Here is a 17,868-nt window from a genome sequence, read left to right as displayed (position 1 = left end):
TGCCATATTTTGGTAGTTTGAATGCTGTGCCCCCGTTTTCATGAATGGTCTCGACCATCATCGGACGTTTACTTTAGAACCGTTGTGTAAATAAAAAAATACGCAAATGACACGCATAGTAAAAGTCTTGTGGTGTTTCACCACAAAATGGCGGTGTGTGGTGGCAGAGATACTTTCGGTGATCTAACCGCAAGGAACTCTTGGAAGGAGAATGAGCGTCGTAGTGGCGTCAAACATCGCGTGGGATTCGACAAACGCGAAAATATTTGGGGGGGGGGGCATTTCCATGCTTAACAATGGGGTAAGGCTAATTGAAGAATCAACGAATCAAGATTCAACGAATCAGCGATTCACGAATTATGCAATGACTATTTTTAATTGCTATTTTATTTGCAAGAAATAGCGTTTTTTGTTTTTCAAAAATTTAGCATAGAACACATTATCTAAATGATAAAACTGTGAATTTAAAACCCATTAATTATGCCTGAAATGGTAAATCAGCGAAATTTAAACCCAGTGAAAATTAGTCATTTTACAGTATTAGCAGCGCATTGACGCTGCAGGTCGGCGTCCTGTGACGACACAACGATTAGCGGCGTAAGAAGTATTGAACAGCGCCACCACAGGCCATTTTTCATTTTGGCAAATATCCAAAAGGAACGATTTCGTTTTCTGTTTCACGCTCGCGTGCACATTTCTCGTTTCCTTGGTTTCCGCCATAAAGGAGAAATATTTAGCTAACTATACAAGACAATTGGCGATGAGCGTCTTTTGCGGTCAGTAATATTTACGAAAATTTGTGTTCACTTTTGGCGATCCGCTCCGCTAGGATTGCCTTTAAAATCACTTTTGGCGATCCGCTCCGCTAGGATTGCCCTTAAAATCACTTTTGTTTTGTTTTCTTCTGTGATTTTTTTGGCTTGGCCGATTTCGCTCAAACTTTGCAGGTAGGTCACACCTTCACCCTAGTTATTATGAAAAATTTGTGGCCCACCCTTGCCATAGCAACAGCCCCCACAAATGATTTTTTTTGATAGCTTCACGCCAAATGTATCTCCTCCTACAAATTTAGGACAAAACACTTCAGACATAGCTTATTGTACTCAGCTTGAGTGTGGGCCCAACATTTCTATTTGAATTTTTGATATCCTTTTTCATTACCGAGAAATTTGACCCCAAAGTTAGGGTAACTTTTCACCAGCAACGGCTTTTAAATCCTCTGTGATTTGTTTTGGCTCGGCTGATTTTGCTCATACTTCACAGGTAGGTCGTACCGTCACTAACTGGAAAAAAATCCTGGTCCACCACTGCCATTGAAACATCCAAAAGCTGACTTTTGATTACTTTCGCCCCAAATGTATTACCTCCTATCAGTTTTTTCAATAGCAGTGTTCAAATGATCATGCTTTTTATTTTGGCTACGTTGCGAACTGGTAAGAGATCACCGGCGCTGACATTGTTACACTTTTTCAACGTAATCCCAACGCAACTTTGAACTATGAATGAACTGTAAATGCTGCCTTCAATCTTGAAAATACTATCGCAAATCGGTTGGAAATTTAACAGCAGAATACGTCCTAGCAATAAAGTAAAGTGACTTCTAAAGACTGAATGTTTTTTTGCGAACTTCGTATACCCGGTTAGGCCACACTGATTTAATTTTATGGATGACATTCTCTGAAGACCCCAAAACTAATGCGAGAGGGCGAAAAAAAAAATTCGGCCAAAAAAAAAATGCTGCTAAAACCACAGGACTACGGAGCTATTATTACGAATTTAACCACAGTGTATCAAAAAAAACCAAGTCTTTATTTGTAGGAGGCACATGTTGATGTACACATTTCGTACTGTATTACTGTCACAGGTATCATCACCTTTGATTTTGAAAAGGCAAGAGGATAAGGCAGATGTTAGCTTTGCCAAAGGCATACACATCAACTCAATAATAAAGAAAAACTTGCTGTGTTGTATTGAAAACAAAAATTAAAAATGAACAATAAGTTTGTCAACAGCAACCTGGAAATTAACTTCTTTGACATTCAAAATACAGCTTTTAAAGTGACACTTCAGACAGACTAAGTGTAGACACAAATGCTCTAGAACTGCTTCAACTATGTAACAAATTATAAGAGGCTCGATATTGAAAAAAAAAAAAACACCAACAGAGAGTCAACACAAATTTGGATGCAGGAAATTATGTACATGTATCTTGATGAAAATGCGTCATATGATCAAAATATTACTGAATGTGTGTGCAAGCAAATTATCCGGATCAGAAAATGAAAAAAAAATAATAAGAAACTTTTCTTCACCCCGTAAGGGGACTTCGGCCAAGGAGCTTTTGCTGCTTTCGTTGCTGTTTTGTCGACTTCAATGCGGACAAAGCAACCGAACTGATTCGTCGCCTGACCGACTTTTAGGCCACCACTCCTCTCCCATTTCTCTCATCGTTGCAGAAGAAACGCGGGACAGCCACTCTGAACAATATGTTCTCAAAGTTGTCTGGGCGAAACACGCTTGCCGCTACCGACCTCTCGTATAGCTGTGTAAACGTCTCCCTGGCCAACGTCAATTGCGTACCAGTCTACAACAATCCCTCCGTTTCACCTCTGAACTTTTATGCTCACGTATTTTGGTGGTGTGGTCGCCATGTTGGATCATTTATGGCAAAATTTGCATGTTTTGAGGCAATCTCTTTTCCATGGGTCTTTTCGCTTTACGTAACGCGCATCTAACTGTGCGGAGTTTGGTTTTGAGGTAGTCCAAAACGAGTTTTACGACAAGTCGGCGCTTTGCGACAATATGAGTCGGCAAGTTCCGAACAGAAAACCGATCTGTGGAGACTCGTCGTCGGAGATTTTTTTTTTTTTTTTTTTTTTTGAGAACAGGCGAAAACTAATGCGCGCGCGGATGTCATCCATAAAATTAAATCGGTGTAGCCTTAGAAATAATAAACGTAACAGCAGAATACGTTCTAGTAATAAACTAAGTGACTTCTAAAGACTGAATGGTTTTTGCGAACTTCGTATACGGGGCCCATTTAGTTATAAACCGACGTTTAGCTTCACGTTCATGTCATACCATAGCACAGCCGAAAACATGATGCTGCCTGTGTTTGAGCGGAGCGGATCGCCAACCAGCCTACCGGCTTGTTTTATAAACTGGCCTGGCAATTCCCACCACCAATTAGACCATGTTAAAGATTTCAGCTACTTTTCCAACAAATCCAAAATCACTCATAATTTTGTTTACTTTACATTTGTACTATGATTAGATTTTAAGTTTTGACAATTTTAATGCATACATGTACACTCACAAAAATACCCCCAAAATAAGACAATTTAGTATATAGCCTTGACAAATAAGCATTATTTTTCCTCACATTTATTTTGTATTTACATCAATTTTGCAATGAGTTCCACAGTATCTTTTTCTTACTGGTGTGACTGCGTAGGGTTTTCAAGTTTTTTTGTCGATTGTTGTCAGTTGTTTGTTTTGTGTTCTTGGAATTTTGTGCAAAAATCAACAACGGTTAACTAGGTATGTTATTTCCATCTTGCAGTATATCGTAGACAGCACTTGTATACTTTGTTATCCAGCATAAATATCAGATTGTTTGGAAGCATGAGATTGTAATGTTGTTCATTAATGTTGTACTATGACGCTTTCTCCGGGGCCTTCAGAGTCGCATGTCCCGGTCCGTTTACTTACTTTTTGTCAGTGTCTGAGTGGTATATACAAAAAACGACCAAGTAAACGTCAGAATATTAAAAAATCAGAAACCTAAAAATCAGTTGCCCATGCCAAGAGAGCCGCAGAACCAAAACAATCTGTCAGCCGTCGCCGTCCCGGGCAGCGATATGATTTTACACATCGAAATTGAGAATCGCAGGTGTAGACAATATGCATAGAAATTAACACTAAATACATTTATCCCAGCCAGCAATCGAATCATCAATCTACATGAGTGACGTAACTGGCATTTCCATTTATTTGCTTCTATTCCCACTATCCTAAAACGCTCAAGTGAATGTTGTCAAATTCATGAGTGTGCGTATTTTCGTACAGTGGCGTAAACATTGCTACAATCAAAGACGCGCTGAACAGAAAGTCTATTCCGGGCTAGTACCATTGTCAAGTTCTGGGGAGTAGATGACTATTTATATGGGAGACGGGGTCGCTGCGACGCGTTCTACGCTGTGAGCATTTCTACGCGTTCCACGCTGATGTGAACCAAAAACACTCTAAAGCTGTGTGACTTGTGTATAGAAGGTGTGGTGCTTTGGTGCGAAAATAAGTTCCGTCACCTCCACGGCACTCTGGCATTTTTATCTTGAGATTTATCAAATAACTTGCGTTTGAGAATTTCTCAATTCATTTCAAAATTGTTATTCTCGATAAATTGAGTGATTCTCAATGCTGAAACACGCTCACTAAAAATAGTATTTACTGAGTGTATATCACATTTTTTTTCAGCAAACAATGTATGTATGTTATTAAGTAGTGTGAAACTTGTTATAATAGATAAAATAAAATATTGCATACTGTGACCGATGAGAGTGGTAAATAAATAAATTTAAAAAAAATAGGTGACTTCAGTATGGAGTATGAATGAAAAACAATAGATGGACTAAAATAGTTTTTAAAGAAATGAATACTCAGTATAAAAACAAAGTTAAACTGGCTTATGTAGAAAACATTCTAGTGAATAATGGCATGGATCATATCTATGGAAATGAAATACCACAAAATCCAAAATGGATAAGAAGTTTTATAAAAAATCAGTAAAGAAAATGAAATAAACATGTTTACACAAAATTTAGAGAAGATGAAATCATTAAAACACTGCTGTTGGATTAAAAGAAACATTAAAAAAGAAAATTGCATAATGGATCCTTGTGATCATCATGGTATATCCCTTGTCTTCAAAATTAGGGTAAACTCATTAGACCTTGAAGGTAACAAAATGGGATGGAAAAATTACAGGGGTAATGGAATTTGTGGAGTCTGCAATCAGGGCAAAGAAGACATTTACCACTTTCTTTATCTTTGTACGTCATCTAATCATATTAGAAAGGAATTTTATTTAGCATTAGAAACCTCACTGAGAAACAATGTTGAATCTTCATCACTAATGAATAGTTTTATTTCAGGGGGGTGAATTATAGGTTCAATTTCCTTTTTGGTGATACACTATGGAACATAAATGAAAATGTGGGAAATACCTCATCAGTTTTAAGTAGGAAATATGTAACTGATTTATGGCAATATAGAAAAGAAATGATGAATGTAATTTAAAGATATGTATTACTGTTTTCATGCTGCCGATACAAAGGTTGAATAAACATTATTATTATTATGCTGACTGTAGATGTTCTATTTATTGCATCAAGCAAAAACCCTATAATGAACATACAAATGAATCAAATGTTATAAATAAATAAAAATATTACATAATGAATAATAATGTCGCAATACATGTACAGAAATAATTGTATTCAATAGTGTCAGTAAAATAAATTTATAATATATACATATATAAATAATTATTATTATGGTCATGACCACCATCCCTTGGGCAGACAACAAATCGTGATATTACCCTCACAAGCATGTGTTATTATTTAACTGTCATGTGATCATTGCGAACCTGGTAGGAAACATCGTATGTAGAATCTGTACAAGGTCATGGTGCATGATGTGACTCGCGTGCAGCAATTGGTTGAGAACGCTTCTATGACCCCAATGTCAGAACGAAGAGTTTTTTGGGACAACTTGGGCAGGAAAGGCCAGAGGTTTCGGAGACAGTGTGGTGAATGGTGAGTGTAGGACAGGCATATTGCATATCGCAGCACATGGTTTGTAAGTTCTGCAACCATTGCTTATAGGAGTTCAATTGGACTTGCGTGGGGAGGGGCATTCAATAAGTAATGCCCCTGACCCATTTTCCAAGCAGGAGATTAATAAAACTTGGCACAGTAATTAGTCTTTCTCTACATAGAAACCACCCAGAGTTATGTATTTCTCCCATCGTTTGATGTAGCTCTGGACACCGTTTTTGTAGATCACCCCAGGTAACTTCAGAAATCAAGAGTACAACATCTAGGAAAAGCGTTCCTTTCAAAAACAACTTCATGGCTGGAAAGAGATGAAAGTCAGAGGGTGCAAGGTCAGAAGAGTAAGGGGGATGGGGGAGGATTTCCTAGCCACATGCCTGTGCTTCTGATCTGGCGACATGCGAGTTGTGGACCGGAGGATACCTTTGCTGAGCTTGCCCCGCATCTTGATTTTGATAGCTTCTCTTAATTTCATCAAAAGTGAAGGATAATGGGCTCCTGTAATTGTGGTACCCATTGTCAGGAAATCTGTCATCACTACTTCGTCCCAGAAGAATGTGAGTATGACCTTGCCAGCAGAAGGCTGCACCCTTGCTTTCATCAGAGGCGGTGAGTCCAAGTGCTTCCACTGCATTGACTGGGCTTTGGTCTCTGGATCACAGTGATGGACCCAAGTTCCATACTGTGTAATCAGTGTTTTGAAAAAACTTTGACTCATCTTCTTGGCACATCTCCGAATTCATCCTCGAGCACTTGACGCATTCTTGCTTCCGGAAAGGTGTGAGCAACCTGGGAATTCATCTGGCAGACACCTTATGTATATGCAAATGGTCATGAATGATAGTTTCCACAGACCCTGTACCAATCTTGACCTCTTGGGCTATTTGGCGAACAGTAATGTGTCAATCTTCCAAAATGGCTGCCTCAACTTGACGGATTGATGCTTCATCAATGGCAGAAGAGGGACGACCAGGTCTGGGAGCTGTTTCCACAGACTTCCGGCCATGTTTGAATTCTCGGTGCTAGCGTTTTACAAGGTGATGGGGCATCATCACCATAAGTTTCTTTCATTGCATCAAAAATTTTCTTTGTTGTGCGTACTTTATAATACAAAAAAAACAGATCACTGCGTGACACTCAACTGGCTCCATTTCACACCTGACTCAGTTCAAACACCCATAAATCAGAAACCACAATTAGTTCAGAGCTGTTTTTTGCAACATAACCCATAGAGATGTAAATCATTACACATGCAAAATGTCATCAGTTCACATAACTGGAAGTGGGTCAGGGGTATTACTTATTGAACACCCCTTGTACAACGCCACGTATTTGAAGTACGTGTATACATGATTCAGCGTCTGAAGACCTGCCATGTTCATAGTGCCACTGATTGTTGGAATTCGCCTCGCCGTGACAGAGATCCCCAGGAAATCGCCGCTTCTGTGACCCGATGTGAAAAGGACCTAACAATGAAAAGTGACTTGTGAGTTTATTATCAGTGCATTTTGTTTCTGTCATATGTATATTCAGACTTTCTCTTGAGTTATCACCTCCCTTTTCAGTCGCTATGTATGTGTGTGTGTACGTGCGTGCGTGCGTGCGTGCGTAAGAGACATGGGTGCACTGTGTCTTGTTAGCTCTGATGTCAGTTTGATGTTTCATATTTCTTGCATTTGGACGTTGTGCTAAATTTGAAATCAGTAGTAAATTGTGGTGTCAGTACTTATGAAAAATTTACCCATTTGTAATTATTGGGTTTCTCCAAAAATATTAATCTTTCCTGCGTGGATTGTTTTCGTTTATTGACACTACTTTGAGGCAGCTGACATTGTACATAGCAAGACTGTATGCGTTTGTGTGAGTGAGTGGCAACAGGCTACATGCGATTCATTGTAGTGTTATTTCCTTTACTTATTCTGTATAATTCTTTGAGAATTTATTTGAGTGTGGCAAGTTTACCAGTCAGAACATAGCCAATCTATATGTACCTTGCCTATAGAACTAGTGTTGTATTTCTACTAGCAGTTGATACATGGGCAACCTGTATGTACTTTAATGATGTTTTCGTAGTCTTGATACACGTTTGATTAGCTCTGAACCCTATACAAGTGGGTTTATGAAAATGTTGTGCACCTTTACCGTGTATTTCAAATTATATTGTTACCTATTATCACCTGTACTGCGTACCCATAACAGTGTAAAGACGGTGATTGTAATACAGGCTTATTGGGGTGCATTTATTGTGACATTGAGCTTGGGTAGTTGATATATTGTAAATTTAGTTGTGCAGTGCAGGTGACGTCACCAAGATAGGTGTTATTGACTGCTGCTTTGTAGCTAGCTATGAGCTGAGTTTTGCTGTGCATTGTTTTCATACAATGTGTGTACTATTGTGTATGAAAATTTGCACATTGTGTTCGATATATTGCCTGATTTATTAAACCCTTATGCTGATTTCTAACTGAGATTCTGTTGTCAGCCTATTGCTTTCTGTGATGTCCTGTATAATTATGTTTTGTGTCACCATTACAACCCATCAAGGCATTCTAGAACACCGACTCGTGACACCACGAACAGCTCGTGAAGATAAAAATTCTATTGTATACTCTTGTCAGTGGGTTCCAAGAGCTAGTTTGCCCTACACCGACAGCAAAGGGAAGAAATGACAGGTGCGACAGTGGCACCCAACATGGAGATGGGTGTGCTACGATTACAAAGTATGTGTCGTTAACACTTTGATTTGTGATATATCTTGTACAGTGGAGGTTTTGATTGAGGCTCATTACGTTTGTTTTTTGGGTCAGTGGCCAGTAGTTTAGCAATCAGTAGACATGGCTTCTGGTGGCAGTGATGATGAAGTTCCTAAACTTGATGGAACTTCTGCTTCAAGAGTGTCTGAGTCACGTACCATGACTCATCAATGTGAGTTTAAGGAAGAGATTGAGCAGTGACGTATGTTGTTGCAGGAGCTGTGAGTGAGAGTCAGAGCACCTGTTCCTGTCTGAATGTAGTGCCCAAATGGACAATGCACGCAAGAGTGGGAGTAGAGGGCTGAGTGGTAGCCTTCCTGTGAGAGCACCAGAAGTTCGATCTGAGCAGTATGGTAAGCATGAATGGGCTACACCAACATATGTGCAGCAGAGGCCTAGGTTGTCATCATTCTCAGGTGACACTGTCCGAAAAGAAGATGTAGGGTTTGAGGTGTGGAAGTATGAAGCTCAACTACTGCAGGAAACGAACTGGCAGGTTCTGATGTAAAAGTGAAGTCCATAGCTGGCCATGGCTACTATGGGGCCAGCACTTACGATGAGTTGTTGCCTGTGACCCGGGAAGCTGAGCAAGAAGTGAGAGAGCAGGTTCAGGCTGTGGCCGAGCCGAAGTGTTTTATTGTATCAAATCACTACAATTGTCTGGTGAGGATGTGTGCGATGAGGAGGATAGTCCATCAGTCCATCTGGTTATGCATATGTCAAAGCATTACAGAAAGTGTTGACACCACTCGCGTTGCTAGTGGCTCGCATTGAGGCAATTGTAGCCCATCTGAAACAGTGTTAGGTGGAAGGCAAAGAACAGCCAACCAGAGGGACTGGAAAGACTGACATCAAGCCATGAGGCAATGCCGGCTACTCATGTGGAGAGATTGGACACTACTTGAGAGATTGTCTGTGCAAGATAAAGAGAGATAAACAGAACATAAATTTCTGTAAGTGTGATAAATTTGGTCAAATAGCCAAAAACTGCCCTGGAAGAAAGAACAAAGAGAAGGATGGTCTAGTGGGGGATCAGGTTCTCGCTGTGCAACAGGCAGAATATCCAAATCAGAATGGTCCAGGAAGCCCAGTGCAAAACCTTGTCCATCAGAAGACGCACATATGGCTCAAGATGGAGGCAAACCAATCTGCAGTCTGCAATGCTGCAGTCTGTGGTGTGGGACAGAATGGTTGGATCTGCCCATGAGAAGACGGTCTTTATTCAAGGGAAACAAAGCAAATGTTTGGTGGACACTGGTTCACAAGTGACAACAGTTGGCCAACGTTTTTGTATGAAGCACCTTATGTCTTGCCCAATGCTGAGAATGAAGGAGGTTTTCATTGTTACTGATTCTGGTGGCCAAGAAGTGCCAAAGAAGTGAAGACTTTCTTGGTCGTTGCTGGGTATTATCGTCGCTATGTGAAGGATTTTGCAAAAATAACAAAACCGTTGACCAAGAGGTTTGTATGTGAGAAAGCACGATAAGAAGTATAGTGGCAGAAAACAACTTCCTGAGCTCAAATGGACTGAGGAGTGTCAGGCTGCTTTTGAAACATAATGATTGTACCAAAGATACTTGAGATTATTCATTACTAGTTAGTTCATGTGTACCGATTTTCAAAATGTGGTTGTGATTGTCTGAATTCGGGGGGAATGTTTAATAGCGTGTTTTATGAATTTGATCTAAAAATCGTCATTTTGAACCCAAATTGTAACTAGCAAAAAAAGCAAAAAATTGCAACCAAAATAATGATTGTGCCAAAGGTCTAAAATATTTTCTATACTATATAGATACTAGAGATTATTTATTACTAGTTAGTTGATGTGTATCATTTTCAAATTGTGGTTGTGATCGCCTGAAATCGGGAGGAATTTTAGCGTGTTTTATGAATTTGATCTAAAAATCGTAATTTTGACCCAAAATATTATTAATAGTTTCCACAGTCGCAGGAATCAGCGATTTTAAATGGGGTTACATTTTTATTTTGTGCGAACAGATAAGATTTTTGACTGGTGAATACTCTGACTGGCGGATGACTTCACTCCCGTCATATCTTGTGGCATTTGGCTTCAAAGGCATTCATCATCCTTTGGTTTTGTATTATGTTGAAAAAAAAATCCCGACCACAAAATAAAAAATGTTAACTATATCTACTTGATATCGACTTCCTGACCGTACGAAACATGTACATAAAAAAGGTTTTTTCTTTTCACCTGGCTACTCTTGGTAACGTTCATGCTTTAGTTGTCTCATTCTAAATTAATCTATTTGAAAATAAATGCTCTCAAATATATGTAATAACTAAATAACAATTAAGGGTGTAGACCGTTAGAGGGAAGAGACATAGAAAGATTGGAAAAAAAAATTACTTTATCCTACTAAAGGTGTCCTGGATGTGTATCAACAATTAAACAATAAACTTGATGAATACTACACCCTAAAGAAAACCACTGTGGCTTATGCAGCTAGGCTCAACAGTAATAACAACTATAACTGTAAGAATTGACGATATCGTGTAGAAACTGACAGTATCAAAGATGTCAACATTATGAATGAACATCAGTTTAAAGCTCTAGTAAACAGATCTAAACTTGTACATACACTAGAGAAAAGTCATATTAAGCTCAACACATTGCTGAGTTATCTAGGTGAATTCAAGACCGTTGTGAGAAATAAGACATGTGGAGCAGGGACCAAATTCATAGAGGTCAAGGGCAGAATTAACTAACCTCGACTAACCAGTATAAGCACCCTCGACCAGATGGCTCACTAGCAGAAACCAATAGCTTTCGAATTGAACCCAATATCAACGTTGTTATAGAAGATAGAAATCAGTTAAAAGACATAATTGACAAATAACAGTTTATTCAGTGGCATAGGAATAATAAGTAGTATAAAGTAGTTGCACGGCTGCTACATTCAGCACACCATTTTGACATCACGTTCATTTCACCTTCACCTTCAAAAGTGAAAATTTAGAATTGAGAAGATAGAATTCTATAGATACATATTTTCTAGAGATGGTTCAAAGCCGACACCAGAAAGGTATGTGAACACAAGCAAAGCACCAGAATATAAAGAAGTGGTTAGAAGATTCTTATCTATCCAAATTTATTCTTCGATATACATAACAACGCCACTAAGACACACAAGTGAAGATACCATGTCATATTTTAATCTAGAAAAAAACAATCACATTAGGAGTTGAAGCTAGCTACCATAAAACAACTATCAGCTGGGTTGATCCAAAAATGCAGAAAAGGTATGCAACCAGTGCACTTCATCAGTCAAACATTGACAAGTTCATAGAAAAGATACAGCTAAACAGATAAAAATGTCTAATCAGTGGCATGGGCAAAAAACGGGTTTCTGTTAGGAGCACCAATATACAAAATCATTACAGCACATAAACCATTGCTATCGATGTTTAACAAAGCAGTTCATCAAAACTACCACAACGAATAGAGAAATGGGTCATGGACATGCAAAATTATGAATTATTATATGAGCCAGGAAAGGATGCAGTCGATCCATTAGACTTCCTAAGTAGACACCCACTACCAGAAACTAGTACAGAAACTACAGAAAAGATCATCAAACATGTGGTAGTTGATGAACATGCAGTAGTGAAGGGCCAGATCAAAGAGGAAACAGAAGCAGATAGTGAACTGCAGAAACTAAGTAATGGTGACTGGGATCAGAACAAGATGGAGCCAGACATCATACCTTTCTATGTGACATAGATATACAACAGAACAATTCATCTTTAGATTAAATTGCATTGTAATTCCAATAAATCTACAACAAATGTCACCAACGCAGCTCACAAATTAGGTAATTTTGGGATGACTAGAACAAAACAGATGCCAAGAAAGAAATATTGGTTTCTAGTGATGAACAATTTTGTTGAGCAGATCATAGGTCAATGCTATGAATGTCAAGTAACTACTCAACAGCATAAACAAGAACCAATTAAAATGACAACTATACCAGAGAAAACCCGGTTGATTTTGAAGGTCCATATCAAAATCGAGATCTAGTAGCCATTGACAAGAGAACCAGCTACCCGGAAGTGGAAACCGTGTACACAACAGCAGCTAAGCCAACCAAGACAAAGCTCAAGAAAATGTTCGCCACACATGGTACACCAAGGCAGCTAGAAGTGGCAATGGTCGACAAAGCAAAACAGAACATCTGTACAAAAAAGTACCGTTCAAAAGTACCATATCAAGCACTGATGAACAGACAAGTGAGAACAAAGCTAGATCAACAGATGAGAGATAAAGAGAAATACGATAAATTATCATTAATGATTGAGTATAAACAGAGACTGAAACGCAATTGTGAGAACAGACACGCCAAAGTACATAGTAGTAGGTGATTATGTTCTACTAAAGCAACACAAGAAGAACAAATGGACAAGAGCTTATGAAACAGGCATTCTACATCATCTATCGAATTGATGGATCAAGTATTGCAGCCAGACGTAGCACAGATGGAAGAGAGACATACTGTGATACAAGTAAATTCAAGCTTGTGAATGCAGTAATCCAGAGCATCGTAGAATGACAAGAAATACCTCTAACTCACAATAAAGGATTAGATTCTGAAGACTGGAGAGAACAACTACTACTGATGACCAAGCAAGCAAGCAAGAGCCAGAAGAAACAATCAAAACAACAATCAGAATCAGAAACTTTTTACAATACACCAAGCAGCTGAAATCTGAATCCCGAAGACACCAGTTATTAGACCACAGAGAAACCGACACAGATCAGCTTACTTGGAGTTACTTGTGAGTGAACTCTTAACTGATTATCGTGACCATTTGTCAATTATGTTTAACTATTAACTGATATGTTAATGTTAACCATATGCATATACTAAGTAGGAAATTAGCAGATTATCGACCAGATATGTTGATTTATGTTATTTTATATATTGTTATCGTTATATAAGAGAATATTGTTTAGTATCGTATATCAAATTATCACAAATCTTTTTGCACGTGAACACTTGAAAAAACAATATTGTTCCATCGTATTTATACATGCTAACCATTAATTTTTATGTGATGGAAATCATAGTCTCATAACAAAAGGAGAAATGTAATATCCCTAATTACATTAAACGAGAGTTTTAGTATTGTTGCCACTTGAGACGCGCATTGCTTTGTTAGTTGTACTTGAAAAGTATAGAAACCAACATTGCTGAATAGCGTGACCAAAAGCAATGTGTCGACTATTTATTGATAGGGACAGAATTTAAACATACTAGTACTTCAAATGTGAGTGTTGTTAGTTTGTGTGATAGCAGGTGTGAGCGGTGTGTGTAGTTGTGCATGGTGGATGTCTGTTCGATGTGATAAAATAAATAATACATGGTCATTCAGACAATATCACGAATTGTTGCTTGCCCTCAGGATGTTGGTAACTCGCTTCCGGCCTTGGCCTCATTATAATTTCATGGTTAAGGCCACCATCGGGCAGGCAACAAATTGTGATATTGCCCTCACAAACATGTGTTAGTATTTTAATGAACAGCCTTCGGGTTGAATGCAGAATACACCATAGACCAATAATTCACCGTTTTGCACGTTAATTTGTATGCATTTATGTCGTTTACAGTTAAAGCGGGGGAGTCGTCACCTGCGCATGCGTCAGATGGCCATAGCGTGTCATTGTTTCAAACAAGCGTCTACCCATGATATTTATCACGGCTCTACATGTATTTATTTGGGAAACAGGGTTTTAAGATTTCCACATAAACAGTAACAAGACTTGTGCTACTATGAAAACTTTTCTTCGCTGGACATTGGCGATACTCGTATTATTGTTGTTTGTCATGGTCTCGCCAGTCTTAGCTGCAATTCTGCTTCTATCGTGGGGTTGGAAGTTGGTCAAACTCCAACAAATCAAGATCGTTGAAGGACGGGGATCATCGGGAGGTCACGAGTTATCGGCAATACGAGCACAGGATGCTATCTGGTTGCAGCACAGTGACAGCTATATTTCGACTTTGGCCGTAATCCACCAAGTGGTCGATGTCAATACTTTGAGAACGATAATTCGTCGACGGATACTAAACGCAGTTGAGGAAAATCGTAACTTGCGACGACTACGACAAATCCCGACATGCATTTCAGGGGTGTGGTTTTGGAGGACTGACACAAATTTCCGGATAACTGATCACGTGATAGACATTCCTGCTCCAGTGCCATGTTGTTCTGCAGAGCTGGAAAAGTGTGTCAAGCGACTGCATTCTGGTGGACTATCTGACACATCGTCGCCATGGAAACTGGTTCTAATTCCAACACAATTGCATACATACATATTTTGTCTTTGTCATCATTCTATTGGTGATGGAACAGCCATTCTTGACATATTCAGGTGTTATATCGCAGACTACCAAGATGTGTTCCCGCCACAGCTAGTGCCACGTAACCTACTATACAAACCTTGGCACGTTGCCAAGGCTATCATTCACGGTCCAATGATGTGCCTCGAGAAGTTGTTGTTATGCAAATCAGATCGAAACATTCTCCATGGGCGCCAGCTCAGCAATGAAAAAGTCTTGGCACTAAGCAAACCACTTGATTTCAGGAAAATCAGAAAAATTGGACGTTTACACAGAACAACTTCAAACAATGTAGTTATGTCTTCTTTGGCCGGCTCCATTCGAAGTTTCTTCATTAATAGACAGAGTACACCTCCACAGAACATCCTAGTAATAATGCCTTTGAGTTACCGACAACAAACGTCACATGCGCCACCAACGATGGGAAACTGCATAGCATCGGTGATAATACCTATGCCGATTGGGATCGCCGACCCGTTCCAGCGTTTGACAACGATAACAAAGATTATGAACGATATCAAAACGTCAGGAGAACCCATTGTCATGGCAACGTTTGCCGAGTTGCTGGCAGCTTGCCTTCCTGACTGCATTACAAAACCAAGTTTTGACTTCATCAGTGATAAGGCTTCAATTGTAGTTACAAATATGTTCGGACCACCGGAGAAAATTACGCTCGGAGGGTACACTGTGGACAACATCGGTTTCTGGCCGCCGACACGCGCAGGCATCGGAATTGCCGTATCTGTGTTCACTTACGCTGGTGTTCTGCAAATTGCTGTCTCTGCTGATGAAAATATTTTAGCTGACCCATTGGAGCTTGTGAGAGATTTCCCAAATCAGGTGCATCAGCTAAAACAAATCAGGAATCAGTGAATTCTACTGTATGTCTTTAGAGCAAGGTTTTGTTTTCAGAATTCTGGAACTTCGAAAATTCTAATATAAATCCTCTGATACGCATGCGCATTGATTGTTATTGTACGTACCAAAACAGCTAGTGCGCATGCGTATTATGGTATGTCGTTGCCCCGCCGAACGTTTTCAGTTTAGATAAATCATAGTACAATGTATCTATCAATATACAGTATTAAAGCGTGGTGGTCGTCGCGCAGTGAGTGTTCGAATTCCATGTAAATAAACAATGTATTTTACACGCGTTGTGTACGTCGCTATGAGTCCCATATCGAACAGGACGCGCCACGACGACTGCCGCCCTTTAAACAACATTACTAAAAATACTTATTCTCGTTCATATTGCATCTTTAAAATATGCAATGTGGATAATTGTGGTATATTTTGACCATGTTTGAATAATTCATATTATAACTCGATATCGCCAATAGAGTATGATTTATCGTAGACTCAGTTCCAGTCTATTGCTGCTGCGCTTTCGTGACTTAGCCGCAGCCGACCGACTGGCCGCTTATGTTCCTGTGTTTAATTACAAATGCCGGTGAGGGCAGTATAACAACAGCGCAACAACTACACGCGAAGGGCAGAGACAGTTCTAGATTTATCGTAAAATAAAAACGCTGTCTCGGCAGCAAACATAGCAATATATAAAATTATGTTAAAGTGCGGTAGTCGTCGCGCTGCGCATGTTCGACATTTGTGTTGATAAACATTGATTTTCCCACAACCCAATGCGCTCTTCAAATGGAAATCACAAGTATGAGGTTTGACCTGGGTGCGACTTGCACAGATTACCGCCGGTGACTCCTTCGATACCTTCCAATAACATGAAAATTACTTAATTAAAGCTTGGAAACGTCTCAGTTCGTACTCGTTGATCTGCGCAACAGTCAAAGTCGCCATCTTTGTTTATATGAGACCCATATATCTCGCACATGCGCAGCGCGACAACTGCCGCGCTTTAAAAACAAATTTGCACACGCTCGGATTTACATGTACGACCACTTCAGTTTCTAGTAATATTTATTCAGATTGGAGAACGATCAAGCTAATTAAACTGAAATCCGATTCCTATTCTCCTTCTATATTAATGAATTATGTAATGAGCTGAATCACTCGGAGCACCACGGTGTTCAATTATCTCCTGATTTAATTGAATTATTCTGTCTTCTATTTGCTGATGACGTTGCAATTGTATCAGATTCAGTTGTCGGGCTCCAGAGGTTATTAGATAAACTAGAATTGTATTGTGAGCGCTGGGGTATGTCTGTAAACTTGGACAAGACTTGGCAAAATTATTGTTTTCAAGGGCGGGGGACATTCATCAAGGAACGAAAAGTAGGTTTGTGGTAGGATGGACCACACCGTTTCATACTACAAATATCTTGGAATTATGTTCTTCTGTAGACTCCATTAGTTAATGGCAACAAAACTACTGGCGCAGCAAGCGAAAAAAAAACTTTCTTTTGTTCATTTAAAACTCTGAATTGTTTACCCCCTTCTATCCTACAGAATCTACGTTGAGGTCTTTGATACAATGATACTACCAATACTAACGTGTAAGGCGGAAATCTGGGGTTGTAGAGAGTGTAAATATCTGGAACGAGTCCAATATCTCGCCTGTAGAATGTTTCTTGGTGTTTCAATAGATCACCAAATAGTTGTATTGTAGTAGAATGTGGGAGATATCCTATCTATCTGTACTCAGCGAAACGCTGCATTAAATATTGGGCAAAATTAATTTCCATGCCAAATTCAAGGTACCCCAAGAAATGTTACAATATGCTATACCGTTGAAAATATCGGGAAATTACCATAGAATCAGAAAGATATTTGTTTTCTGTTCATATTCGAACCCATATGCAACCACTAGTTCGGCTATGATGTTCATCACATTGTTTACGAATTGAAAAAGACGGAGGTCCTTTAGAAGGAGATTAACGTATGAGTTCTATTGAAAACGAGCTCCATTTTTTATTAGTTTGTAACTTTTATAATCGCTTGCACATT

This window comes from Saccoglossus kowalevskii, chromosome 12 (assembly GCF_978046115.1).
Source record: "Saccoglossus kowalevskii chromosome 12, keSacKowa6.1, whole genome shotgun sequence".
In the NCBI taxonomy this organism is placed as follows: domain Eukaryota; kingdom Metazoa; phylum Hemichordata; class Enteropneusta; family Harrimaniidae; genus Saccoglossus; species Saccoglossus kowalevskii.
Note: the sequence above shows the minus strand (reverse complement) of the source record.